Here is a 27773-nt window from a genome sequence, read left to right on the forward strand (position 1 = left end):
ACGTTGGGGTAGCCACTGCCTCACAGGATGGTTTTGAGGCTGAAGTGAGAGGGTAGTGAATCATGTATGTTGGCCTGACCTTGAAGAAAAACTGAGATGCAAAACTCAATCAATCAATCAGTCAATCAATCAATCAATCAATCAATCAATTAATCAGTCAGTCAATCAATCAGAGATGCCTTTGGTCTTAACTGTTACAAAACAAATTTTGTCTCATGAACATCAACTAACTAATTTAAAATCTAATATATGCTTTATGTTTTCAGCGTGTGTGTGTCAGAATTGCACAGACATGAGCACTGTGCACAAATTATGCATTCCTCCTCCAGAAAACCTGTTCTTTATTTTGATAGAAGATGGCATCTGATAAACTTTTCTACTATTCTCCCCTCCCCTGTTTCTTTCCAACACTAGGTCAGACCTGCTCTAATGGCCTGTCCACTGCAACGGGGACACATTTGGACATTAACCTTAAGCTTATTAATAGCACAGCAAACGTGCGAGGTACAGCCATGTGGAGCCTCTGCTCAACAGGGATGGTGTTAAAGCGTTGGAGTGATACATAAAGGGAAGGGTGGGGAGTGAAAATCCATTTCCCCAAACAATATTGTGAAAATTGCCTGACTTTATAGTTACTACTTTCCCCTGCGGCTCGAGTCTCTTTGGCAGACAGACCCAATTGCTTCTGAATTGTCCAAGTCATTTAAATTCCCAGCACTATCTGTCCCTGGCTGTACTCACAGGTAGCATAGAGACACTAAACCATTTAGCCTGAAACATCCCCAAAGAACAGCCTGCTAGACAAAACATAAAACCAAAGTGAGACTTTCCTCACGCAATCTTTCAGGAGAAGAAGAAGGTTCTATTGCTGAGTGCAATTCGGGACAGCTACCATAATTCAGGGCAGCCAGTTCAGCACAGAGTACAAGAGGCCAACTTGCCATCTTATTTTAAAAAATGTTTTCTAATTGCTGTGCAAACACATCGACTATACGTAAAATGTAAACTTAAATATAAACCTGTGGTAAGCCGTTTTTTGTTTAAATATAAGCAGTGTATAAATTGTATGAATAAATAAATGTCACACAATTTGTATGCAAATGATCATATTACTTACCGTGTAGGTACAGTAAACCATTTCAAATTCTAATAAAGATATATAAGTCCTATTCTCGTGGCTCTCATTCTCATGGTTGCTTAAAGTGCTTTGGGCTTTAACGTGCAACAGATATTTACTACTGAGGGTATTAAGTTATATGACATTTTAAATGCTAGGCTACTGATATTCACGATTCTGCCTTAGGCACTGCAGAGAAAAGAATCACGACACAAAGGAATCACATTTCCAAAGGTCTAATTTCCAGCTTCACAATTGGTTCCTTCTCTGTCGTTTCCAGAACTTTGCAGTTTCATCAGAGGAAACCAATCTATCCTGTCACATCTCATAACAGCTGTAGTGTCCTCCAGCAGATGTCACTATGGCACAGTTTGTCATTATTATAAGGCTAAGATATATGCATCTGATCATTTATCATATTGCTTCTTAAAGAGAAATGTATAATAATAATAATAATAATAATAATAATAATAATAATAATATCCTCCATCAGGTTTGCTACCAACCCTGCCAATATGATGGCTGGTGGAAGCTCAGGCTCGATGACCTGGGTCTGTGCTAAGAGACAGGCTGGATCTGGATGGATGCTGCCCTGAATCCAAATATGATAGGTTTTCGAATGTCATGTATATATTTGTTGGTTTGTTTGTTTGACTTTGACTGAGAAGATGAAATAAATGACTGGAGCCTACTCCCTGGGATCATCTGTCCAAAAGCAAGCAAGCAAGCAAGCAACAACAAAAGACTACTGTTGCAGTCAACTGATAAAGAAGTGGGAGAGATAAAGTTTGTTTTTCTTTGGAGGCAGCAACCGCTTTTGCTCACTGGGCCTTGGGAACAGGACTTTGCCATGGATGAATGGACTGAGCTGGACTGAGAGCCAAGTTGTAGAGAAAGAATGAGTGGGCAAGAGTTGGGCTATGCTGACTTGGCTCAGCCCAAGATACACTAGCATAACTTCCCCATCCCAGCTCAGCCAGCTGGGTCAAGCAAGTCAAGTCCTTGAAAAATGGGTATTCCGTGGAAGTGGCTAGGGAAGGACCAGGCAAGGGAAACAGACCTGTGTTGGGTCTAAACTCCATTCAGCTCTGTCACGTGACCTGGCTACCTGGTAGAACTTACACCAGTAAAAGAGTGGTGTAAGTTAAACTATTTTAAAGGCTTCTTTCCCCTCTGCCAGGCTGAGGTTAGCTCAATCGGCAGTAGCATCGCTCCTGAACAAAGTCTGGGTCTGGCATACTTTATGCCAGTGTGTGTGTGTGTTATTGTTTGTTTGTATTTTGGTTGTTATTCTCTTATGTATTTTGTGCTTTTAGACCATAAACCTCACTGTGATTTTCGGATGAAAAGCAGTATATAAATTTAATAAAATAAATTACACTGGATTCCCATATTTAGGATTGCTCTCTTATTTTTGAGCTGCTTTCCTAGCCCTGCTGAATTCAATAGGATGTACTTCTCAGCCAGGTAAATGAGGAACCAGACTTTGGGAAGGAGGTGTGAGGCTCTGGCAGTGTCCTAGAGCCCTCCTGCCTTCTTCCCAAAGCCCAGTGTTTGGGAAGAAGAAGGAGGCAGGAAGATGTACCCCTGTGCACCTGGCTAAAGATCCTAGACCAACCCTAGCAAAAAAAGTCAGATGAAATTCTACTTTAAAAAAGGAAAATCTAGATTATGAAAAAAATGCCATCTGAAGCATACTAGTGTGTAACATATAGGAGGTGTGTGTTTTTTCTCCTGAGAAGGCTCAACAGACCTTAGAATGGCTATGTAACATAATCAAAATGAACTCATGTGATTTGTAAATGTATCCCCAACTGAAACTGTCATCTAACAGAAGAGTTTAGGTTGTGTTGGATATATTCGGGCTTATAAGTGTTCTTGCCTATGTGGATCAAATTAAAATGGGGTAGAAATATGCCTAGCTCACCAAATTACATTTGTGCATGCGCACACACAAATGTATATGCAATCAAGTGTCTTGAACTATTAATCACGGATTCAGGGAGCAAAGCCACTTGGCTGTCAATCAAGTAGCAGTTTATCCACCCAGAAACAGAATTTGTTCTCAGAAAATCCAGTACGTTACCAGTCTGCAGAGGAAACATATTGAATAACTCCTTTAAAATATTTGCTTTGATAAATAATGCCTTATGTATAACGAACGCCTGTGCATTCACCTCTCCATACTCAATATCTCACCTTTATGTCATACAGGTTTCTAAGAGACCGATATACCTTGCATCTAAAATAAGAGATGCCCTCTAGATATTCTCATGAAACCCAAATCAGCATCTCTTAAAGGGCTCATGTCTATAGGCTGTTCAGGCCCTACAATGAATACTTTATGAAATCTGACAAGGTCAAAATCCAAGGCTGCATGGGTTTAGGCCATGTTAGCTTAACAGCTGTCAGTTACTCCCTACAGCAAGTTGTTTCAAGATGGCTGCTCCAATATGTAGAGCAAGAAATGAGTAAAGGATAGCCAGCATATAAAGTTCTAGCTTACTTTTAAAAAGAAGTTGATCTTCTTTACACTGTGCCATATCATAAACTCCCATTTAATCTCTTCTTTATGTCAAAAGCCAATTGCCATTTTGCATGGGGGAGACAGGGTCCTTCCCTCTTATACATATTCTTTGACTCACAGGACTAGCATAGCAATTATTTGGTTCCTAGCTATCATCAGATTGTAAGAGATAAGAACGGCAAATGTGGTCATATTCACAAGTGGGGTCTGAATAATGTGTTGCAGTGCAGTGCTCCTGTTCAGACTTCCAGTCAGCAAACCAAAACCTTTTCCAAGATATTCCCAGTATACTCCCATGGATTTTGATTACCAGTCACAGAAATCAGTCAGTATTCTTCCAAGTCTGCTGATACCTCCCTCATGTGCATGGATGATGCCATTTTGGCTACATAAAGCCTAATACAACAGTGGCATTCCTTGGGGTTATGAAGATGAATTAGTTAAGAATCATGCTGTAATAAACATATAAAGTGTGGGTTTATATGACTGTTTCCTAATAAATATGGATGCAATATGCACTTGAAGCATAATTTGTTGTGTTTTTTTTTTGCAGAGAATTTCTGTGTGGAATGAGAATTAAGATTCCTTTGGAACTTGTCCATATGGAATTTTTTTACTGAATAATTTTAAATGTTTCTCTGTTTATTGGTTGGTTTTATATATTTTCCCTACAGCAAACCTAATCTAAAGCAAAATTAAACAGAAGCCATAGTGTGTAAATTGGCAGAGAAACGAAAAATGTCTAGCACAGATGAGTTAATTAAGAACTTTATTCTATTAAAGTTGTCACTGTAATTTTTGGTGCATTTTTAATGCAGTTCCCTGGTGCATTTTATCACCTCAAAGACTCACTTTTATTATGACAGTTAAATCAAGCTTCTTTAATCTACCAAAATCAAGGCAGTCGCTGGAAGACTAAATTGAATGCTAAGAATGGTGTAAATGATAATTATGGAAGAGATGGAAAAGATAGAATAGTTTTTCTTGATGGATTGATTCTTATCTAAAAATAGGTAATTACAGAGCCTCATAACTTGTTAACTCCACAATGTCCAATGTAATGAATTCTCAATTGTTAATTTTGCAAGAATTGTCCTGCAGAGGAGCAAAATTATTTCTGTATGCATAAATGACACATAACCAACCACATCACATCTCTTCTCTGGTTAGCATTCACAAGAATCTGAGCATCAACCATTACACCTTTTTTGTCGTATTAGATATTAAATAAATAGATACATGAAGGGTCCTAGGTATTTGTTTTAACCCTTAAAACTAAAATGGCTATGTTAAGAAATCAAACCTGGGCATTACCTCATAATCACTACCCATCGAATATAAACTTCCAGATAATTTTTTGGGGGTACTAAGATTGGTCATGGTCTCACAAATGAATTGGTCATAGATCCTAAAGGGGAGGAGATACCAGATGTGAACCATGGTTCTGATCCTAATGAGGATGAACCAGAAACCCAGTCCAATGAGACAAACTACTTGCAGACATGAAACTCAACCACCTGTGTGCCCCTAAACATGTGTCCCAGCTCCCCTATGGCCTGTTCCCTACAAATGCTGGATCAATGTCAGCACTGTCAGACTTCTGGCAACTTCTGTCCAGGTGAAATTGCTTCTGACTTTCTGTTCCTCAATTCCAGTTGCTTTCTTGTTTGCTATGAGTTTCCTGCACCTCTAGCTGACCAGATAACAGGGATGCTCCCACAGAAACCTCACCTTGCCCTGTGTGCCCCCCCCCAAGAGGCCAAAATAGGACGGCTGGCAGGCTCGGATTGGGGTCAGAGAATATGCACGACAAATTATCTGCTTAGGATAACTGTGCCTCCTGCTAATTATTTTGAGGAAGACCCTGAAATGATAAAAATCATGGGCTTGTACAAAACTGAGCAGTTTCTCTGATTCCCCAGTTTACCATCTTGCAAGGTTATTTGTGAAGTGCTATCACCTAGGAGAATCTCCCATTCTTTACATCTTCTTAACCTTATCCTTTTAGCTTAGGTCATTGCACACCTCAGACTTTTAGTTATTGTTTCTGCAAGGCGACAAATGAACTGTTATTAGGCTCCCATTCCACAGATACTAGACAGACAGTGGCACACATTGTTCCTAAATAAAGGCATAGGGTGAGATTCAACTAATTAGCCCTCCTAGAAGAAGCCAGTGCAAAAAAATTCTGCTACTGCAGTGGGGCTTTCTCCCCTCTCCTTCCCCATGCACCCTCCAAATTTGGCTTGTGGGGGGCAGAAGAACCCACAGAACAGCCCAGAGGGAAAGCAGGAGAGGGTCCTTCCATCTTGAAAGCTGAAAAGCTTGCACTGACAGAAAGACTGCTCTGGTGATACATTGCCTTGCTTCCTTACAGTAGCAAAATACAGAGCTACAAAAGAGGGTTGCCAAAGTGATGTTTGGTATAGTGTGGGACCATAAAATGATAAGCAAAATAGAAGCAAAAGAATACTTGTGATATGTCCTTTATCTGGACAGAGAGAGAGAAAGAGAGGGAGAGAGGGAGAGAAAACTTGTTTGTTTGCCTGTTGTCTTTGAGTGCAATTTCATTGTAGGCAGTGGGCATCGATGCTTGCCCATTTCTGATTTGCAGTCATTTGTCTGCTACCTAGAATTACTGGTTGCAACACTGCTCACAAACAATACCTTCCAACACTGATTTGGCTCCATTGCCCAAAGCAATTTCCTGCAACCTCCGCATGCCCAGGAGAATGTTATGCTCTGTGACATTGTTTTATTTTTCTGAACTGCCTCTTGGAACACCACACTGTAATTTAAGAGATTGTTCAGTGCTGTGCCATTCTTACAAGGATTTCTCTCCAGCCTCTGTATTAATGTGACCGCCTCTAGATAGTGAAGCATTTTACAAGTTGCAAGCACAAAGCCTTTTAAAAAAAATAAAAATAAAGCTTTTCTGATTTATTTATTTTCTTGGACAGATGCATAGTGTTCCAGCCTATTTCAGATGACTGTGCAGCCTTCAAGGCAAGCAGTCATTGTCAACTAAGAAGGAAAAAAAATTCAACGAGCAAGAAAGGCATAATGACTAAGCGGTAGGTAGCATTTGTACATTCTATAGGAAGCCAGCTTGAATGTTCTCTAAATTTTAATAGATTAGTGACTGCAGAGCACAGCATCGATTTGAATGTACAAAGCAGCAGGTATAGGAGGACTGATAGCATATTATGGATTTTGAAAGTTGCCATATGGTATTTGGCACTATTGGCTGAAATAATGTTGTGTTCTTGCATGCTCCTCCTCGGTTGCTCTTCCTACTTGGCCAGTGGTTAATTATGGTATTTCAGGCTCATCTTCACTCTTCGATTTCTGCCACATTTCCTTTGGTGAAATACTGTTCTTCCCCTCTTTTTGGGCTATGGTGCTTTCAATGTTGAACCAGAAAATTACCTGAAATCCCTAATTCAGAATCTCTTGTCATCATCTTTAGATAACCATTGGAGCTGAAAGGCAGATGAAAGTAAGATCTATTGTTGTCTGGATTGTCTGTGTCTGATTTGAAACCAAATGGAAACTGATGACTAAGAGAGGTGCCCTCTGACAGTCCTTCCGTGAATCTCAAACAGCTCAAGAAAAGAGACAAAAAGGCTGTTTGAATTTGTTCTGGGGGGCCACTTTTCATAAACAGTTTGGAACCCATTAAAAATGTCTCCCCCCTTTTTTTAAAGGGTCTAACACTCCCTCATCCAGAGTCACACATAACTGACAAGTTGTGGTAGTGAATTTGAGTGTGCATCCTAATCCACTTTCTGCCTGAACTAGTCACGCCATGCAGTTAAAGCTGGATCAAGGCAACGAACAGTCTTGGTTTGCACAGTTGGCAGGCAGTAGAACCTCCAGTGCAGCATATGAAGACAGGAAAGACCTGCCTGGTTGTCTAGGCAATCAAGGATATGCTTCTGCCTTCCCCATTCAAAGTAAGGGAAAAAATAAAGGACATGTTTGCCATTAGTGACATCCTCATGTGTGAATTGGCTACAGAGCACCACAATATTGCTGCATTTACTTATCTCTGGGATAGCCAACCTGATGTCCTCCTGATGTTGTGGACAATGAGCAATGGTCAGGAATTATGAAAGCTGTAGTCCAAAACATATGGAAGGCACCATGTTAGCAACCCCAACATAATACCATGATATCACTGCATTCACTATGGGTCTTCTGGTTGGCTTTGATTCTGCAGTGACTTTTTTTGTTTTATTTGGGAAAAAGAGCACTGAAGCAGGAACAGATTGGCATACCAAACAGAAGGTGGTAGAAATTATGCTTTGTAGAAGAAGACTCAGTGTTCAGTCTCTAGCATCTCACCTTAAAGAGATATTAGAAATACTTCTGGGCACATTGCTAAATGGGACCAGATGTATGAATTGCCCTGGCTCTGAATTCATTTCTGGCCACAATTTGCAGGGCTTTAGATACGTAAGAATGGGGATTCAGAGAAAGGAGTTTGGTCTTGGCATATAAAGCAGTAATGAGAAATATGTGGGGTCCCAGATGGTGTTGGACATAGCTCCCATCATCATGGCCAATGATAAGAACTGCACCTCTAAAGTGCTTCAAATGTCTTGATGAACCCCAACTAATAATTCAATGAGTCAACATTTATTATATGGTCAAAGAACTGGTAAAACAGAAATAAAAGAACAGTGTGGCAAGGTCCGTCCATGTTCTTTGAAGCAGCCATGCAAGCCCATGAAAAGCATCCATGTGAATCACTTCTCAGAGAAAGGCAAGAACAATTTCCCCCCAAATATTCTCTCTCATCGACTCTGTCACACTGTTTCCCAAGCAACCTTAAAAATATCCAAGTTGTTTCAAAGGGAGAGTGAGATATCAGGTTGCAGCTGATCATGAATCATTCTTCACTTTTCCTGAGTGTAGAAGGTGATATGCAAATAGGCATTTGAAAACTGTATTAACTTTAATATGCAGAATGCTTTGTCAAAAAAGAATAAATGAAAAACTCCACCCAGCATGTTATTAAGAGTCTGGTTCTTTTCTTTCTGACCCAGTTTCTATATTAGGGTGTGGCATTGTTGATTTCAAAGGAAGTGCTCTCTTTCAGTTTTACCTATGGAAGTTTAGATCCAGTTCTACATAGATCCAGTTTGCAGTACTCTAAAAACAAGCTTATGCAAAGTTTAATCAGTGTTAGTATATCTTTAGAAGGAGGAGGAGGAGGAGGAGAAGTTTGGATTTGCTATCCCACTTTATCACTACCCTAAGATGTCTCAAAGCGGCTAACAATCTCCTTTCCCTTCCTCCCCCACAACAAACACTCTGTGAGGTGAGTGAGGCTGAGAGACTTCAGAGAAGTGTGACTAGCCCAAGGTCACCCAGCAGCTGCATGTGGAGGAGCAGAGATGCAAACCCGGTTCCCCAGATTACGAGTCTACCGCTCTTAACCACTACACCACACTTATATTGGTTTATTTTGTACCACACCAACTCCCAAGCTGAACTGAAGTTGAATTTACACAAACTGTTATATCTTTGAAGCCTACCAGAATACAGTTGAACCTCAGGTTAAGTACTTAATTCGTTCTGGAGGTCTGTACTTAACCTGAAACTGTTCTTAACCTGAAGCATCACTTTAGCAAATGGGGTCTCCTGCTGCCGCCGTGGCGCCAGAGCACGATTTCTGTTCTCATCCTGAAGCAAAGCTCTTAACCTGAAGCACTATTTCTGGGTTAGCGGAGTCTGTAACCTGAAACGTATGTAACCTGAAGCGTATGTAACCCGAGGTACCACTGTATGGGGCATGAACTGGAAACCCTTTTAGGCCAAGGCTGAGAATGAAGTGACTGTCCAACTGTCTGGAACCTCCAAGCCAATCAGATTGAAATCTGCCCGATCCAATGTACAAGTGGAGAATCTATGCACCAGTCTTATATGATTGATATAAGCTTTATTTTTATAACATCTGTGTGATAAAATAAGACCTCATTTAGTTTAGGGTGTGGGGATACCCAAGCTCTGTTCCATTACTGTCTCTCTAGAGCATCTATAAGACAACTGTTAACTCTCTCAATGCCTGAGCAGTGAGGACTGTCGAATAATCGTGGAATCTGCAAACCTAACTGGAAGCATAATGACAGTGCAGAGGCAGCAGGAAGGCCACAACTGAAGTGAGCAGGGAAAAGGAATTGTGATTGTAAAGGATGGTAGACACTAGCTTATTTAAACAAATTCTCCGACCAAAACAGGTTTCTTATTTCAGAACCATCTCCCCCCTTTTTTAAACTAGCCATGGGACATCTGTGCTAGCACCCTCACAGATAAATTTAATGAGCATACCTCCCCAAAGAAGCTTAAAGTATTTTCCATGCTCTATTAACAAAACAGCCCAGCATATTGGTATACAAATAAAGCTAGCCCATCAGTTATCACTCTGCCTCAAATCAGTGCAGAGTCATTCTCTTTTGAGACCTTCAGACTGCATATGGGCAACGGAGCCCGTTCTTGGAAATCATGTCACCAAAAATAGGACTCCTCAGACAGACGGTAAACTGAACAACTGTACAAATGTATTAGACAAATCCATTCGGGAAAAGGCTATTGATGGCTATTAGTCATTATACCTACATATAACCTCCAGAACCCAGGGTGAGGGCGTGCATGAAACATAAAAATACTGCATGCAGACTTGACTATAATGTTGCTACTTCCACAAACAAAACTCAGAATTTAATTTACTGGTTGCTTTCAGAACCATCTCACAGAAGTGACAATCATGAAGCAGCCTACATTGTGAGCACTTCAAGCACACCTGCTGTCATGAACCAAATAGCTACATGAATCAAATTGCCCAATTCTTTATGAGGACTAGGTAATTTATTTGGGGAAGGAAACAATGTCATGTTACACTGCCACACAACTAGAGGTCATCTTCATCAGCCCTTGGTCAAACCAAAACAGGCATAATGGGGTGCTACAAAATTAAATGGTTCATTCGCCATCCATTTCACTCTGGCATATTTTAATTAACTCATTAATTTTTTTCAAGCTTCCAATTAGTCATATAAGTCTATGTGTATGACTACGTCACTGAAGCAGCCTTCTGTATCAGGAAAGGGATGGTGTTATATCACACAGTATAGCTTTCAAACAGATGAAATAATGCCACACATTCCATCCTGATTACCTTACCTCTGCAACAAAAACATAGTTGATGTGTCCAGGTTACATCTATTTAAACCCAATGTCTATTATCGTTGCAATTAAGGGAGCAGGTCTTACATCAGGTGGGCATATTTTTAGAAGCAAATATGTAAGCAAATATATAAGCACATGAATCACTCTGAGGCAGCAGTCCAGATCTGGAAGCAGCAGGAATTAATGGAGCAGCACAACCAGAGCTTCACCCACTAAGTCCTGCTGCTGATGCCAGCCAGGGTGGAAGGTGGGAGGGGCATAGAAAAATGCACTTTTGTTGGGCTGGTTTACAGGTTAGTGCAGCAAAGAGGCCTGGATCCCTGCTGCTGGGTAGTTTCTGAATTAGGAGTTTTTTTACTGACTACTGATGATAGGGATACCACCAGTGGTAGCTTCTGTCCACATTTGGAGTACGTGTGTTGAGGTGTTCATCACTGGGAGGACTTCACTGCTGCCACCAGAGCTGGGGCAAGGCTGGGTGAAGTGATACCCTTGCCACATTTAGACCCTTCCAGCACCATGGATTCAGAGTTTGGATTGCCCTGCCCTTGAAGTTCAAACTCACCAGTGTTCTATATCAGCAGGAATATTCTCAAATGCTACATAAGCGTTGGTTGACAATGAGACTGTAGCAGATAAATGAGCTCCTTTCTGTCTTGCATTGCATTATGGCTGTTAACAAAATTTTACCAGTTACTAGGTGATGAAGCAAAATAGCTTAGCTAGGGCTGGTAAATTTATCACAACATTGTCAACACCGCAATAAAGACATTGAAAAATCCTGGCCTCCAGAAAAGATAAATTAAATCATTATCCCGCCATTAAATGGCTATAAAAATTGTTGTAGGAGCTGGCTTGTTCTTTTCCTTCCTAATGAATATTGCAGCTACGATTTTGTTTGCAACATATGCAATAAGGCTCCTGCTTGAGGACTGAAATCGGAAAGAAATGATACGCCACAATCCTCCTTACTTCTCTTTTTTCCTATGGATTTGAAATATAGAATGATAGCCAACTTCATGCCAAGGGCTGTTGGCCATCAGCAGATTAAATGCACATGGTACCAATTGTCCACATGTTCAGTGAACAGGGCCCTGTGCTTACCATATTGCTGCCTCCACCCCATCATGAGTGGACACACAGAGGAGTAACAGCCAACATATGAAAAGGATCTTGGGCTCCAACAACCTTGCTGATCACTGCCTGCATTCTCTTCATCTGACCTCTCCCACTACCTGTAGAAGCCCACTCCTGGAGTTCTGTTGACTATTGCAGGCGAGGCAGTGGATCAGAGCAGAGTAGACCATAAAAGTGGCTGTGCTGCATGAGACTACAAACCCATCTAGTCTTGCATCTTGTTTCCAGAAGCATGGAGCAAGCACGGAAGATAGCTGGCATAGCATGAAGGAAGCAGCTCTTCCCTTCACCCTCAACCATCCACTGGATTTTACCGAGTTTCATTTAACTGCCATGGTTCATGCCACCAGGTAGCCCTATCCATCCATTCCTTTGTCTAATTCTCATTAAAGTCATCCGAGGCAGTGTCCACTGCCAGAACCCACAAGAAAAGGCAACTAGTCTCAGCACCTGGGATGCTTATTATTATTGTTTAGGTAAAGGTAAAGGTAAAGGGACCCCTGACCATTAGGTCCAGTCATGGCCGACTCTGGGGTTGTGGCGCTCATCTCGCTTTATTGGCCGAGGGAGCCAGTGTACAGTCATGTGGCCAGCATGACTAAGCCACTTCTGGCGAACCAGAGCAGCGCATGGAAGCGCCGTTTACCTTCCCGCCAGAGCAGTACCTATTTATCTACTTGCACTTTGACGTGCTTTCGAACTGCTAGGTTGGCAGGAGCAGGGACCGAGCAACGGGAGCTCACCCCATCGTGGGGATTTGAACCGCCGACCTTCTGATCGGCAAGTCCTAGGCGCTGTGGTTTAACCCACAGCGCCGCCCGCGTCCCTTATTGTTTATGTACATGCAGTCAAAAGAGTCCCTCAAGATGGCTTGCAGAAAGTAGCACACAAATGCAAAAAAAATTGCATTACAATTTAAAAAAATTCAAAACAACAAAATCTTAACATGTTAAATATGCATGTACACACACACACACACACACACACACAACCATTGATGCATTGAGGTTCACACCAAAGAGGCAGAGGGCATAAACATATAAGAGAGAGTGAAAGTGAATATTTAGGGGGTACAGGAAGGCAAGTGGGAAATCTAGTCCTTGCTGGTTCTAGCAGTCCCTCCCCTGTAGCTGTCGCTGAGTGTACAAGCAGGAGAGACTTGACTACTAAGATGACTTGGTTCTTATTAAATGCCGAAAGGTGTGCTCTTTTTTAATGTATAGTTTGAAAGCTACTGTGGTCACGAATCTTGCAGCCCAAGTAAGTTATGCATTTTTATTCAGAAGTAAATCCCACTGTGATTAAAGGGGCATGCTCCCAAGTACATAGGTTTAGGATTTATTTAGTGATAAAAATGTGCCTACATCAAGCTGTGTCCATCCTTTGCTGTCCAGCCAGGCCTGGGCTTGCTATGCAGCAGTGTGAGGTGAGCAGCTTCAGGCTGCACCATGAGGAACTGAAGAAGGAGGTAGGGATTTATGTCAGAATGGTGCAACAAGAGTTTAAGTGCTGCGGGGTGGGGGGAGGGGAGAGAGATTTGGTGTTCGTTTCAGGCAGCAAAACATATTGGCTTGGCACTGTGTCCAGCAAACTTTCTGGTTTGGTCTAGCTGCAAAGTAACTATATTGGAACAGTGACATTAAAAAAAGCAATTTCAGACTAACTGGATTGATTGACCAATTAATTAGTACAAGCTAGTACAGAGAGCTCAAGCAGTGTTGCTATGTTTATCTGAAAGTTCACCTGAAATAAAGTGTAAAATAAAATGAAACCATTTTTTTAAAAAAAATCTTCCTTAGGAATAGTTGTGTTAATATGTTACAGCAAAAATAGCAAAGAGTCTTTTGGTACCTTCAAGTCTAACAGTCTTTAAGGTGACATGATAGAACTTTGTTGGTTTTGTTAGAAATGGCCTCTCAAATCCTTAAAGAAAGATATTTTCTTTAAAAGCTAGAACTCTTCTCCCTCTCCATAAGGCCAAATTGGCTTTGGATAGATAAGTGACAGTAGCAAGAGATCATCACAGAAGCTAAGCCTTTGGGTTACCATGAGAGAAAAAGTGGATGTGAGTGGTCAGGCTTCCCCAAAATGAACTGGCAAATTAGTTTTGGGAGGTTTAAATGACATTTTCAGCTTAACTTTGCAGTGCAGTGCAGTCTTCATTATCTATGAAGAGCCAAAGTGTGTGTGTATAATTCTGGACCTGGCCTGTTGAAGCCATATAATTCAGAATTACACTCTGACACAGAACACATTGACATATCCCATATACTTGGCCAAAGGAAGCTTCGTTAAGGAAGAAAGAATAATAGTGAATGACTCCTTTAAAGGAGTCTGTAGTTCATTCCAGCCTATAAAATGTATTTCTGGAACCTATGGTGTGAGTAATTTCTGACCATTCTAAAATGTGCCATTTGGGGGCAGGATACCTTGAGTGTGTAGTGGTATCTCAGCTCCAGAGTTTCTAGGATAAAACTGATTATCTAAACCCATTTCAACCCATGGTTGATACGGAAACCTATTTCCATTTGTTCAGCCATACAATGTATCCATGTTCAAATTTGGCCCTAACCACTATGCATCTAGCATTCACATGCCAGCAGGATGCCTGGAACCTTTCTAATGTTGTTGCCCACCATGGGTGGGTCTGAGTTCACCATGAAGCCCTGTTTGTAGAATTCTGCAGAACTGAGCAGCCTTAGCCTGCCTGAGAACTTGCTTAAATCTAAACTACCAGGAGCAATTCAAAGTCCACCCCCCTCCACACACAAAAAACAACGTGGGAATTCAGCTTCATTATTTAACATGTAAGGATTAGGAAAAGGACCTTTTGTTTTGTCATCTTTAAGTTTTGTTTGGTATCATCCTTACTTTCAAGCTCCCTGGTTCTCAGTTGTGTCAGTTTTAATTTGTTAATCCATATTTATATATTTACTTAACAAATCACAGCACACTGCGGTTTTCAAAATAGGTTCTCCCTCATAGCCTCCTACACAGTTCTTCTAGTTGTATCTGAGAGTATGGCTGAACATGGGGGGGGGGAATCATGCTGGAAATATTAATAGGGAGGCTGATGCAGTAAACCAGGATAATCAAGACTAGGACCGTGAATGTTGTGTGCAGATGTGATCTAAAGTAAGAGAACGTGCCCTTGAATATTTTTAACGCATACTGTGTGGAAACGGAAGGAAGGACCAACAATATACAGCAATTAAGCAAGCTGACTATTCCAGATACAGAAGGGGGGGGGTGAAAGCCTGCCCAAATCAAGGACAAATCAGTGGATTCCATACACCTAACTTGTACCTATTTATAAGGCCAAGCAATGTATGCACATTTAAAGAAAGAGCAATAACTTCAAAGGCTTATCTGCCTGCTGGGTTGAAAAGTTCACAACTTCGCAGATTTATGAGCTGTTACTAATTTCAGCTGTGTAGGCTGTCTCAAAAGTTTTGTAATAGAGCACAGTCTCCATTCCCTGCAAGCCAGTCTTTCAAACCCACTTCTGTTTAACAGCAATGATTCCAACTGATCAGAAATATAATCCCTTTACTGTAATGTCTGCATCGCTGGCTTTGGAAGCTGGGTCCACCTTAATGACTTCTCAACTATTCCAGTTGTAGCTGGCATGCTCCGGTCTCTTGCCTCATAGCACAAATGAAAGGGAGTGGGGTAGGCAATTTATTTACATATGGATCAAATATTGCAGCACAATTTTTATCTAAATTCAAAACAAGGCACTTTGAAAAAGCTGGAGCACTTAGGGGTTTTAGAACACTTTTTGTTTACCTGTTTCAAAGCTCAGAAAAAGAAATGCAAATATTTTCCAGCAAACTCTGTTACCATTATCTTCTTCTTCTTCTTGTATGAATGACTAAGCCAAGTTTATGGCATCTCCTGATGAATATTGGAGGATGTAAAATCTAAGGAAGTAACTCACTTCCAAAAAAAGAGGCTCTTGGTAGCTTTTGGAGGGAAGTAGCTTTTGGAGGGAAGAAGGCAGCATGGCATAGTGTTAAGAAAAGAGGCAAGGAGTAGCAGTGAGTGCAACAGGCACTGCAGAATCTTACTATTTGCATAACAACAGAGGATAACTAGCTGCTGTGGTGTTTGTGTTGTATTGGCTTATACAAACCACTATTACCTGTGTGTAGAGCATGAGTGTATAGAGAGAGGAGCAGGGCCAGTGGCTGCTGGTCCATTAGGAGTCACTGCCCCACTAACTAACCTCAATCTGCCCTCAGCCAGCGCTCAACCTGCCTCCCATATTGTGCACAACCAACACAGGTGGGTGGCTCTGCCTGTTACTGGGTCTGGACTCTACCTGCTACTGGTCTCCCAGCCTTCCACCCTACCAGCCTCATTGGCAGCAACCACCGAGCAGGTCCATGCCTTTAGCCCCACCCTCAACATCACATCTCCCCACATTGTGTGATCAAAAATAAGAAGTGTCCTGATTGTGGAGGCCCTGCCTGTGAACTAGGATTTCTTCTTGTGAGTTGGGAGAATCTCATTTCTCATTTGTGTTGCTTTAAATTCAGTTCTCTATATCTCTATATTACTTTGTGTTATTTTCACTAATATAGGCATTTGGAGAAGTGTGAATTGCCACCAGAATTGTTTTGGAAAGTGCAAATTAGCTTGGTTTACCTATAAATGCAAACTGAATATAATTTCTCCCCCATGCCTAGATTTCACACAAGCATGCACGGTACACAGTTGTTGTGGTGATGGTGGGAAAACAATGTTGGGGCAGGGCTTAAAACATAGCACTGACTAGATGACTCTCCAGTTCTGTGATTCTGTGGGTGCTCCCCTCTCTCTTGCCACACACTTACACCTGACTGCAAGTAATGCATGAATAGAGCTAAAGTCCTGTGGAGCTGTCCAAACCTTTGAGGTGCTGAATTTGTGCTTTCTAACCATACCTAAATTCAACATTCCAGAACATCGTGTATCCCTGCATGATACCAAAAGAGTGAGGAAGATCCTCTCTGGGTTTCTGCAGCTATCGTTCCCCTCACCAGTACTGAAAGAAAATACAGGGGTGAAATATTTTTGAAGATGTTTTCCAGATCAAGTAACATTGGTGCTTTAAAAAATAAAAATAAAGGCTTCATTTACAATTTAAAGTGGAGAGTTCATTTTTGTTTCCAGGAATGAATTCAAAAAATACTGGAAAATAGACATCTGTCCAGTTTACAAACATAAGTTTTAATGCCACAGGTTTTTATGCCTTTGCTTTATCGTCATCTTCTTCTTCTGTTAGAGAAAAAACATTCAAAATAGTACACATCAGCAATACTAGCTTCTAGGGATAGATTAGCCTACTAAACCATTTTCTTTTGAGATGTCTGTTTTTGGCCAGTGTCAGAAGCTGGATACTGGAGTACTATATATGAACCTCACCTTGAGGAGTATTGCTCATTTACCCTACTAACATGCTATATTGCAACAGTGCCTGATATCACAGAAGAATCAATTGTCGCAGCAGCAATTTCATCAGAGACTTCAGTGCCAACTTGAAACAAACAAACAAATAAACAAACAAAAAACTACCCCAATGAGGCTCTCCGAATACTTAAAGGTGCTCCACATTTGCCATTCTAAACTGAAACGTGTGTAAAGAATATGTTAATATAATGTCACCCATCCTATATAATTGAATGAAAGCCTCAGATCAAGGACTAGGTGGCTATGGTATCTAAATGTGGAAAGCTGAGCACAAGCAGGACCTGGAGAAAAGAAAGGCTCTGTCAACTTTACAAACACTCATATCAACCTGGCACAATACACATGAAATCACAAGCACAAACTAAACATAAGCACTTATGTCTAGGGACAGCACCACGAATTTGGTATCCTTTGGATGAGACACAGTTGAACTATATGGCATCTCTGCAATATTTACAAATATCCGGGGGAAACTTGGTAGAAGTGAGCAGAGTTCTGTAAATTTGCAGCAACTATTCCAGCCTTGCATCAGATACTCATAAAGAGCCTTTGAATTGTAAGACGTTTTACCTTAAGCTAAACTCACAGCACTCTGCCTACCTGCCTGCCTCCCCTTTCTCTACATTCAGATCACAAATTGACAGGAGGCTGTTGACAGAGGAATTCATTAACAGAAAAGGGGGCAGGGGAGACCTGGTTCTTTCATTACTGTTCTAGTTGTTTATTGACTGTTCTTTTTATTTTGTAAGTCACTCTGGGAGTTTTGGCTGAAGGGTGACTAGGAAGCAGAAACCTAAATAATAAATGAAATAAAACTGTAAACTCTGTGGAACTGTGATGTGCCCTTTTTGCTCATGATACTCTTTAAAACACCACGAATAGCAGAATAATAGTACATGTGCATTCTCAGATTTATATCCCATTTTTACAATGCATTCACATTACTGAGAGTAGCTTACAACAGACACACACAAAAGAATCCATAACGGAAAAGAAAGAAAGAAAGAAAGAAAGAAAGAAAGAAAGAAAGAAAGAAAGAAAGAAAGAACAATAGCCAGACAGACTCAGCAGATATAAAAATGAAAACTAAAAATACTAACTGGGGTTCACCATATAATATGGTATAACGCAAGTTTGACAGAACTATCTAAGTGGGCTATTAAGGCTTAATTACTCATTAAGTCCTCCTTACCCACCTACAGAAAATAAGACTAAGTATTTGCATATATTTTCCCCTATTACCCTTAATTTTCTTTCCCTGTCTGCGCAGACCCCCTCCTTCCCATCAGTGATCAGTGAGTCACAGAAGACAGTCAGAGCCCACCATCCACTCTGGAATTTAGGCAGAGAATAATAAAACAATTCCACTCTCTACCAAAACTCAACAAGGTGGACAGCTCAGCAGGCCTATGCACCCTTGCTGCATAAATGCATTAAAAATAAGTATAATAAAAAATAATAATCAGGTAATGATGTAGGATAAAGCCTGCAAAATAGAGGGAATAATCCACATCTCTACGACCTGAATCAACATAATTTAGGCTTAATCTGGTTATTTTCCAAAATCCTAACAGAACAAGACATAAATTGTGCTATGAATTCTGAACATTTAACAATGCAGTCTACAACATTCACAGGCATATATAAATCTTTTAAAATTCATCTTTGGAAAACCAAGTACCAGGTGTTAAATGCTTTGTGTTGAACCGATGGCAAAATGTTCCAGAAGGCCTGCAAATGCCACTTGGTAGTCAAGATATATTAAAACAAATGAATATAATCAGCTTTGACTGATGGGTTGTTGCAAAAATGAGCTCATATATTCACTTGTTTTGATATATACTAATTGGCTTGTTTTGATGTTGTGCTTATCTGTTGACCCTGGGCTGTTGGGCTGTTGGCCCAGGCAGAGAAGTTATCTATAGACTTTGAATTGTTGCCACCTATGGCCTCAGCGGCCAGGTGGATTGATGGGAGGGTCTGGCCAAACTGATGTGTGCTGCTTTGTGCATAAATCATGTGTAAATGGTTGCTTGGGTGTGGACAAGTCATTATGACCTCCCACTGTTGTGATGTTCGCCCCATGTCTGCAAAGGCAGCAGGACTCTGAAGGCTGTGCTTCAAGTTTACTCTTTCTTACAATAAAGCACTAGAACTGATTACTCTGAATTCTTTTTTTTTGCCATTCTTCTTTGGTATTCCTGCATCAAACCATTCCCATGAACCCACTTTTGGGCTGGTGGATCAGGACACGCTTGCATTATGATTTTGCAAGAGAAAAGTCAATAAGCATGTCTACTAAATATTAGAATCTTTCTTTCTTTTTTGCTTTTGCCTTAGAAAAAAGTAAGATTTAAGTAAATAAAGTTGGTGGATTTAAAGCATGCTGTTTTGTTATGTGTGAGGCATTAATGCAGATAGTTCTAAGCCTTTCACTTTAATGGGGTGCATATTAAAGCAATCTCCATTTCTGTTGTTCTATTTGAAAAGTGCAGGATATTGCAATAAATACAAACTTGAAAAACTTTGTATAATGACTCCTCTCACAAGCTGTATAATGAAAAGAACAAGGAGAAGGGTGTTAGATTTAAGGGTTCTTCATGCCTACACAGTATAGGCATATTGTGAGATGTTTCAGCAAAAAATGTTTCAGCTGAAAACACAAACAAATGCCTTCTGAAATGGAGGAAATGTGACTTAGCTAGGACATTGTTTCAAGGATTAAACAATACCATCCCTGCAATCCACCCTCTTTTAAGGTCAGAATGTTCCCATGAATTTGATGTAGTAGACTGTCAAATAGGGAATGCTTTTTTAAAAAGATAACACATTTTCTCATTCACAAATCCTCTGCTTCTTTATCACTGGATGTTAGAAGCATCAGCTCCCCAGAAAAAGAATGTGCAATGGGAATATGTTTCAAAATGTTTATTTCCCTTTAAACAAATTGGATTTTTTTTAAAAAGATGCTGGTTTACATGATCCACTGCAGCAAAATGAAGCAGTGTATTAGAGGAAATAATCTTGCAAGACTTCAGCTTTGTATTCGTAATGCCACATGATAAAACTGTGTTTTAAAGCCTCATCAAATCTAACTTTTCAAATATGTCCCTAATATCTCAGTTCAAGTTCATGAAAATTATGAAGGTTGTGCTTCAAGATAGCATTCACAGTCAGAAGCACAAGCTGCTTAAACCCTCTCTTACATGTTCCCTGACAGGCCTGGAAATATACTTCAAGAAGATAAACAATATCTTTGTTCATGCACAATCTATAATGCTGTTGCCATTTGTCCTGCTTCAGTTAGCATAAGTCAACAATTCAAATGCAGCCTCTTTTAAAGAAGCTGTTCAAAACTCAACCATTAAAATTCATTCTGGATTTAATAGTGTTACGAAGTTTCACAGGGACATTTTTCTTTATCGTGCCAGTGGTATCGCTTCTGTCTGAACCCAAAAGACAAAAATAGAGCTCCACAGAATTTGCTTCCCATTTTTGTCATATTCTCTTTTTGGAGCATTCTCTTGATCTTAAGGCTGAGATGGGGGGGGGGCTCATCTCAGCAGCTGTGGCATACTTAGGAGGGTAGTCTCCAACATTCAGCTTGGCACATGGCATCAATGATCTTCCACCATCTCCCTGTGATTGGAGCTGGGAGGAAGACAAAGTATCATCCATGATGTTGTGCTAAATTTTGGTGACATTCCACCTCCAGAGAGAATCATCACATTAGAGACAAAGCTCCATTCACCAGAGGCAGTATTAAAGCTTAAGTTTTGACTAGCTACCAAGACCTCAAGGGAAAGGGACTGGGTGCAACCTGTCCTGTGACTCTGTAGAGAGAGCAAGCTTTGCTAGAGGACAGTGAACCTCATAGCCAGGGCAGGGTGGAAGGGAAAGTGGAACTAGGATCCAAGACATTCAGTGGTTTGCATATTAACTTCAGCTCCTTAAACTGGGACTGGTAATATAAGGGTAAACAATGCAGATCCTACAGGGCAGCTGTTATGTGGCTGCATTTTGAAACATCAGTCAGCACTCCACCAGCAGCATTCTACAATAGTTGCTGGACCATCTTCAAAGGTGGCTCTACACAGACCCAGGAGCAATCCCCCAACAGATCTTATCAAGATTTAGCTTCATTTAGTTGGCACTCATCTAGCCCATTAGACACTGGTTCAACATCCACACAGCTACATCTCATTCTGATGTAGCAGGGATGTAGTGGGTTTCGTCTACACATTGATGACACTGGAGTCCCAAAGCACCAGATGAGAACTCCTAATGGCTTCATATAGATGTTAAATAGTGTTGGGGGCAGAAAAGGACCCTACAGACCCCACAGCTCAACAGTCACTGGGTTAAGCAGAGTGCTAGTCTCTGAAAGTGGGTCTGCAGAGAGGAGCAGAATGACTGTATCACTATGGACCCAACCCCCAGTGCTGCTCCTGGAGGATACCTGATAGCATCAAAACATACTGAGAGATCAAGGAGAACCAATAGGGTCACACTAGTCCCTTTCCCCAAAAGAGACATTAGCCAGGGCAACCAGAGCTATCACAGTGCCAAAACTGGTCTGAGGTCAGATTGAAATGGGTCAAGATAATCTGCTTCATCCAAGAATGCTTGGCATACTGAGTTAATTTGTTTTCCCCTGTTGTCCTGTGTGGCAATTGTGTCTTTATTTTAATTACATTTCTAACTGGTTGCCATTTTTGGTCTGCTGAGCTAATTTGTTTCTCTGTGCTGCTGTGTTGTAATCTGTGCTTTCAATTTAATCATGTTTTTAACTGGCTACCATGTTTCATGCTCTTATCTGATTTTAGATGGGATTACTGCGATATTGTCTGTTTGTTACATGGTTTAGTTAGGTTTTTTTATTATTCTTAGTTGATGAGTATCTTTTCGTAGACAGGCAAGGCATTGTAATACATAAATAAATAACATTTAAAATGTGGTGAAAGACTGCTGGAGTGAGAATTATAAGAAGCAAGCACCCCTGCTTGAATCCTTTATAATAGAATCAAGGCAGCAAACAGGTCCCCTGCCTTGAAGACAGTACTCAGCTATCCAGACAAATATGAGTCAGCATAAGACAGCCTCAGATGTATCTGTGAACTGAAATGGTGACCTTTTTTAAAAACGACATCTATGGGCAAGTGGCAAATCCACAGCCCACCATCTCCTGTCTCATCCTGCATATCAAATGCAATGTTGGGATCCATTGCTGCATCTCTGCAATCCATTACAACAGCGACGTGTCATGAAAATCGCTGCATTAACTACAACAGCAACAAATGAATCAGCCAATGGCTTCAGTCTGAATATATCCAAATCCAGCATGCAAGCAAAAAACAACTTCTCCTGTTCTAAAACAATGCTGGATTCTGTGCATTTGCTGGGCAGGTTACCAGTATTTCAACAAATGCATGAATCATGACCATTCTACTGGTGTTAGGTAAGTTACCAACTCTCAGTGATTGAGGGATGTTTTCATTTACCCACATTACTGCAAGGAAGCATGAATGAAAACATTCCAACAGTTTCTGAGTTGTCAGGAGCACATGTTGGAGAATCAGTCCTTCCATTTGTTCTGCTACCATTTGTTCTTCCACATGCCAAGATGAAAACTACTGTCTTGCCTTGCAAAACAAGAATGTTTTATCACCCCTTCTTCATCCTAGCTTGACAGAAATATCTGTCCTTAAACAAAATAGTGTCTTGTATATCACACTGTTGAAAATGAGAAACTGATTAGAGACACCATTTACCCAGAACTATGTACACACACACACACACACAAAATCAGTATTGAGATGGAAGGCAAGAGATACAACATGCCAGAAAAAGGAAGGAATGAAAGAAAGATCCCTCTCTGCTTTCCCCCTCCCTTTTCTGTAAGCATGAGTCCAAAGCAGAAAAGCTCACAATATCCAATATAGCTCTCAAAAAAGCTGTGGCTAGTGATTCCTCTACTAAGGCACAAATACATATTCATCAGTGAAGAGTTAAAAACTCCTTAAGAATTTTAATCTTGATTCTGTTTGAGTCTCAGGCTTCATAATCATTTTGCACTAATCTCAATTTTGTCCCGGCACATATACTTTACTTGTAATCATCTCCAGCTCTATTTTTCAAGCTGAGCTCCTTTTCTTTTCGCAAAGGCTGCTTCTAAAGCTCCTCCCCTGCAGATGAGCTTTAGGAAGAGCTGACAGACGGAGAAATTCTATCAACTGTGCAACAAAAAGGAAAACATTTTCCTGACAATAGTACTTGGAAAAGACAGAGGGAAACTGTTCATACTGTACTAAATCCTCCAAAAGGCACAGTTAATAATTATAGCAGCACATTGTAAAGAAGACGTTTTAAATGATCATTAGGTCAAATTCTAAGCGAGAAGAAAGAATTATGGATGCAGTGGCATGTTTTGCATTTTGGAAGATGCCAGCAAGCAGTTATTTAATACTTTAAATCATTTCATTTTAGGGGTGTGGTTTTTAGCACTGAAGAAAATATTCTGTAATCAGACAAGCTAGATGTTCAGCATCTCAGTTTTAGAATTAGCAGGGTCTTAGGTGGAGGAGTTGCAAAGAAAACAAAGATCAACCTGGTCATGAAGAAGAAGAAGAAGAAGAAGAAGAAGAAGAAGAAGAAGAAGAGGAGGAGGAGGAGGAGGAGGAGTTTGGATTTGATATCCCGCTTTATCACTACCCGAAGGAGTCTCAAAGTAGCTAACATTCTCCTTTCCCTTCCTCCCCCACATCAAACACTCTGTGAGGTGAGTGGGGCTGAGAGACTTCAGAGAAGTGTGACTAGCCCAAGGTCACCCAGCAGCTGCATGTGGAGGAGCGGAGACGTGAACCCAGTTCACCAGATTACGAGTCCACCACTCTTAACCACTACACCACACTGGCATTGTGACATTGCAGAATCCAGGGTTTGCAATTTCTTTGCAGCTAAAATGAAGGAGAAGTGCTAACCCAATGGCCTCGCAGACTGATCTCTAAGTCTCCATGTATGATGCGTCCAAAAGATACACACACAAAATAAAATGTTTTCCTACTTTGCAGTCTAATCCACCTCCTCAAATCTAATTAAACAAGAATACTTGGGTCATACAGCATTAGCTTGTCCAGGACAGTTTTCTCCAAACATGGACTACTGGATATGTCTTCAGCTTTCATTAGAAAAAGTGGCACTTTGAGAAATTGGCAGGAATCCCAGCCCACATTAACCTTATTGCCTGTAGATGTACGGTACAGTTCCACTTTGCCTGCCCACTATAGGCTTGCCACTTGGCACGTGTGCAGTTTTCTTCAAGTACTCTATTTCCAGTAAAATGCCTCTGATCTCCAGGGATGTATAAATTTCAGTCTTCTCTTTCTTGCTTTCTAATGTGATCCTCTGGCCTACATGAGCTCCTGCCTAGCAACAGTTCTGAGTGCTTCCTTTCCAGCCAACAATTTTAAAATCACTGTTAAAAGAATCAAAAATTTTATGTATCCAAGCATTGTGTCCCCTTATAATGCCTTCTATATCTTCACAGCAGTTATATGATGTAAACTAGGCTGATTGTTAGTAACAGACCCAAGGCAGGAAGTGAGCAAAAACAATGACAATTTAAATGATAGACAGTGAGTTTAAAATGTGAAACTGCATACGCACAGAGTATTTGCATTTTTGTTTATCAGGGTTGGGAAAAAGAAAGAAAGAAAAGAAATAGAAAGTTGTATTTTACTGGCTTGGCATATCTTTTTGGTGGCTCACAGAGACTTACACCATAATAAATTAAGATACTATTAGACTTGTATTGTATTATCTTGTTTCACGTGTTCCTTTTGGGGAGAAGGGTATTCTGTTTTGGGAAATGCACCAGGGTGTCCACCAGCTTAAACTGTATTTTAGAATGGGAGGAGGTGGGGGTGAAACTTGAAGAGATTTAATATTCACAGCAGACAAGGTTCCAATGTCCATGACTGGATAAATTCAAGATAAATATGTTTAAAAACGAGCAATGTATACTAAGAACATTTGTTATGTCTATTTATACCTCTAGAAAACCATAGCAATGTTGTCAGCTCATGTCAATCACCCTTTGCTTTGCTAATTTTTTTTTTAAAAAAAAGCAAAAAAGGATTTAAGTCTTTGATATGAATATACCCATACATGAGCAGCGGCAACTCACCCACAGGACCCATGAAAATAATTGTGGTGGTTGTCATGTAAAATGGCTAGTTCATTAAACAAAAAACAAAAAAACTTTCCCTTGTGGTCTACTCAAGCCTTGTGTGATAACAGAGGAAAGCTGTTGAAAGTATACCGAATAGTGTATTTGTAAGCAAAGGCAGATTGAAATATGAGATAATTGCACATTGAAGTGATCTCACGATCACTTTAGCTTATGCCATACTTTTTCAATGATCCAGCATATCCGTATTATCAGAACATAAGAAGAGACTGCTGGGCCAGGCCTGTAGCCCACCTAGAGCAGCACGATGTTCTGTGGAAAAGCCATGAGCAAGTCCTGAGCCCAAGATGACTCTCCGCTCCTGATAGAAGAATTGCTGCCTCAAGCTGTGGAGGCAGAACATAGCCATCATGGGTCTTGGAATTGCCATGAAAGCACTCAGCAAAAGCCAAAAGGGAACAGAGGAATACAGTGGTACCTCGGATTAAGAACTTAATTCGTTCCGGAGGTCCATTCTTAACCTGAAACTGTTCTTAACCTGAAGCACCACTTTAGCTAATGGGGCCTCCTGCTGCTGCCGCACTGCCACTGCACGATTTCTGTTCTCATCCTGAGGCAAAGTTCTTAACCCGAGGTACTATTTCTGGGTTAGCAGAGTCTGTAACCTGAAGCGTCTGTAAACCGAGGTACCACTGTAAAGTGATACAGTTACTCTTTAAAACTTTGGTGCATTTTCAGTCCTTGCATTCTCCTCTTCACCAAAAGTTGATCCCTTTCTTTCACAAACTTCTGAACGTATTTTCTTCTTTCCCTCCAAGAAGTTCAAAAGGGTCCTATTCTTTACAGTCAAGTGGTGTGTACATTTTGTGAAGCAAATAATAAACAACATGTCCACCATTGTAATAGCAGTGAAAACAGTCTCTCTGTAAATGAGTTCTTTCACCCCGTTCCCATCATAAGTAAGTTTAAGTGCACTCAGGGCTTCATTCAGCAGCAGCATGTTATGAGTATCTCCATCACTGACAGCCATTGGTATAGCTAAATATTATAGAAGAAAGGGAAATAACTCATCACGAGGAAGTTGTTTGGGGACCATAATGCTCTCAGCCTCACAGCAGACTTGTAAGTTAGGTTAGGATGAGAGATCATGGCTTGCTTGAGGTGACACAGCAGGGAGCTTCATTTAAAAACTTGGCCACCTACAACAGAATCAAGTGTCCTATTTTATGGCACCACAAAGGCTTTGCTAGATTGCATCTAGTGCAAATAAGTGACTCACCACCCAATGCCTTAGTTAGGCAAGGCCATGTCTGGGTACACTTGAGTTCAAAATATATAATGCACAGGACGAATTCTGTCATATCTTAACACTGGAGTGCCTGGAGTTTAACACCATGTGCCAATGGAGAAGAACCTTCTGCAACTGCTAAGGCTGTAGCCACCTGCAAGGGCTTAAACACACACATAGAGCTAAGAGCTTTGACTTCGCCCCAAATGATCTTATTTGTTCCCTGCAAAAGCACTTTGGATGAACCTAAGACGATCCAACAAAGAGTGGCTGACTATGTAATATACCTATGTAATATACTGGTGGCCCATGCCCGCTCACAATTCGCTGATTAGGCAAGCAGGCGGGACCATTTACCCAGGCAGCAAGCTCAGCCCAGAGGCTTCCTTTGCTGCCTGGAAAACAGTCCCTGGGAATTCCCATGGTGGATCCTAGTGCATGGGAGAATGCCAGCCTGCAATGGCGCCCACCAGAGAGGGTGAGTGGACTTCTCACAATGGCTAGCCAGATACTGATACCCACATGCTGGACCCCCATCCTACCCTTTGCAGCTCCCACATCCAATATATCCATTTTCAAATGCAGTGGTAATCCTATTTTTAAAACCCCCACAGATGCTGCTCTCCAAAATGAGGGAACTCTAGTTGAGAAACTGATCCTGTCCCCAAATTTGTTATATCCTTGTTTGGAATGTAGGGGTATATCTAAAAATTTTGTCAAGCTAAGGAGACTTCATAATAATGGTATAGAAGCCATTCCCCTTCACAAATTCCCCCCGCCTCCTCACCCCATTTAGCTGCACCTGCAGAATAAAAGAGCTATCAAAGGAAAGCTATCTGTTAAATGTTGATTCAGAATGACTTCAGAA

At 40.8% G+C, this 27773-nt stretch overlaps 1 protein-coding gene and 1 long non-coding RNA gene across 4 annotated transcripts in view; one reads left to right on the forward strand and one right to left on the reverse strand.

Moving 5' to 3' along the window:
• The window catches only part of LOC309525497, a 602601-nt gene extending 589816 nt beyond the window's left edge, over positions 1 to 12785 (forward strand). Inside the window, exon 3 of the long non-coding RNA XR_014216352.1 lies at positions 12557 to 12785. This is a non-coding gene — a long non-coding RNA (uncharacterized lncRNA). The remainder of the gene's footprint in view (positions 1 to 12556) is intronic.
• The window catches only part of GRM7 (glutamate metabotropic receptor 7), a 435430-nt gene that overhangs the window by 213889 nt on the left and 193768 nt on the right, over positions 1 to 27773 (reverse strand). The gene's annotated exons all lie outside the window — the stretch shown is intronic.

The sequence above is a fragment of the Podarcis vaucheri genome, assembly GCF_965113315.1.
Source record: "Podarcis vaucheri genome assembly, chromosome: 2".
NCBI classification, from domain to species: domain Eukaryota; kingdom Metazoa; phylum Chordata; class Lepidosauria; order Squamata; family Lacertidae; genus Podarcis; species Podarcis vaucheri.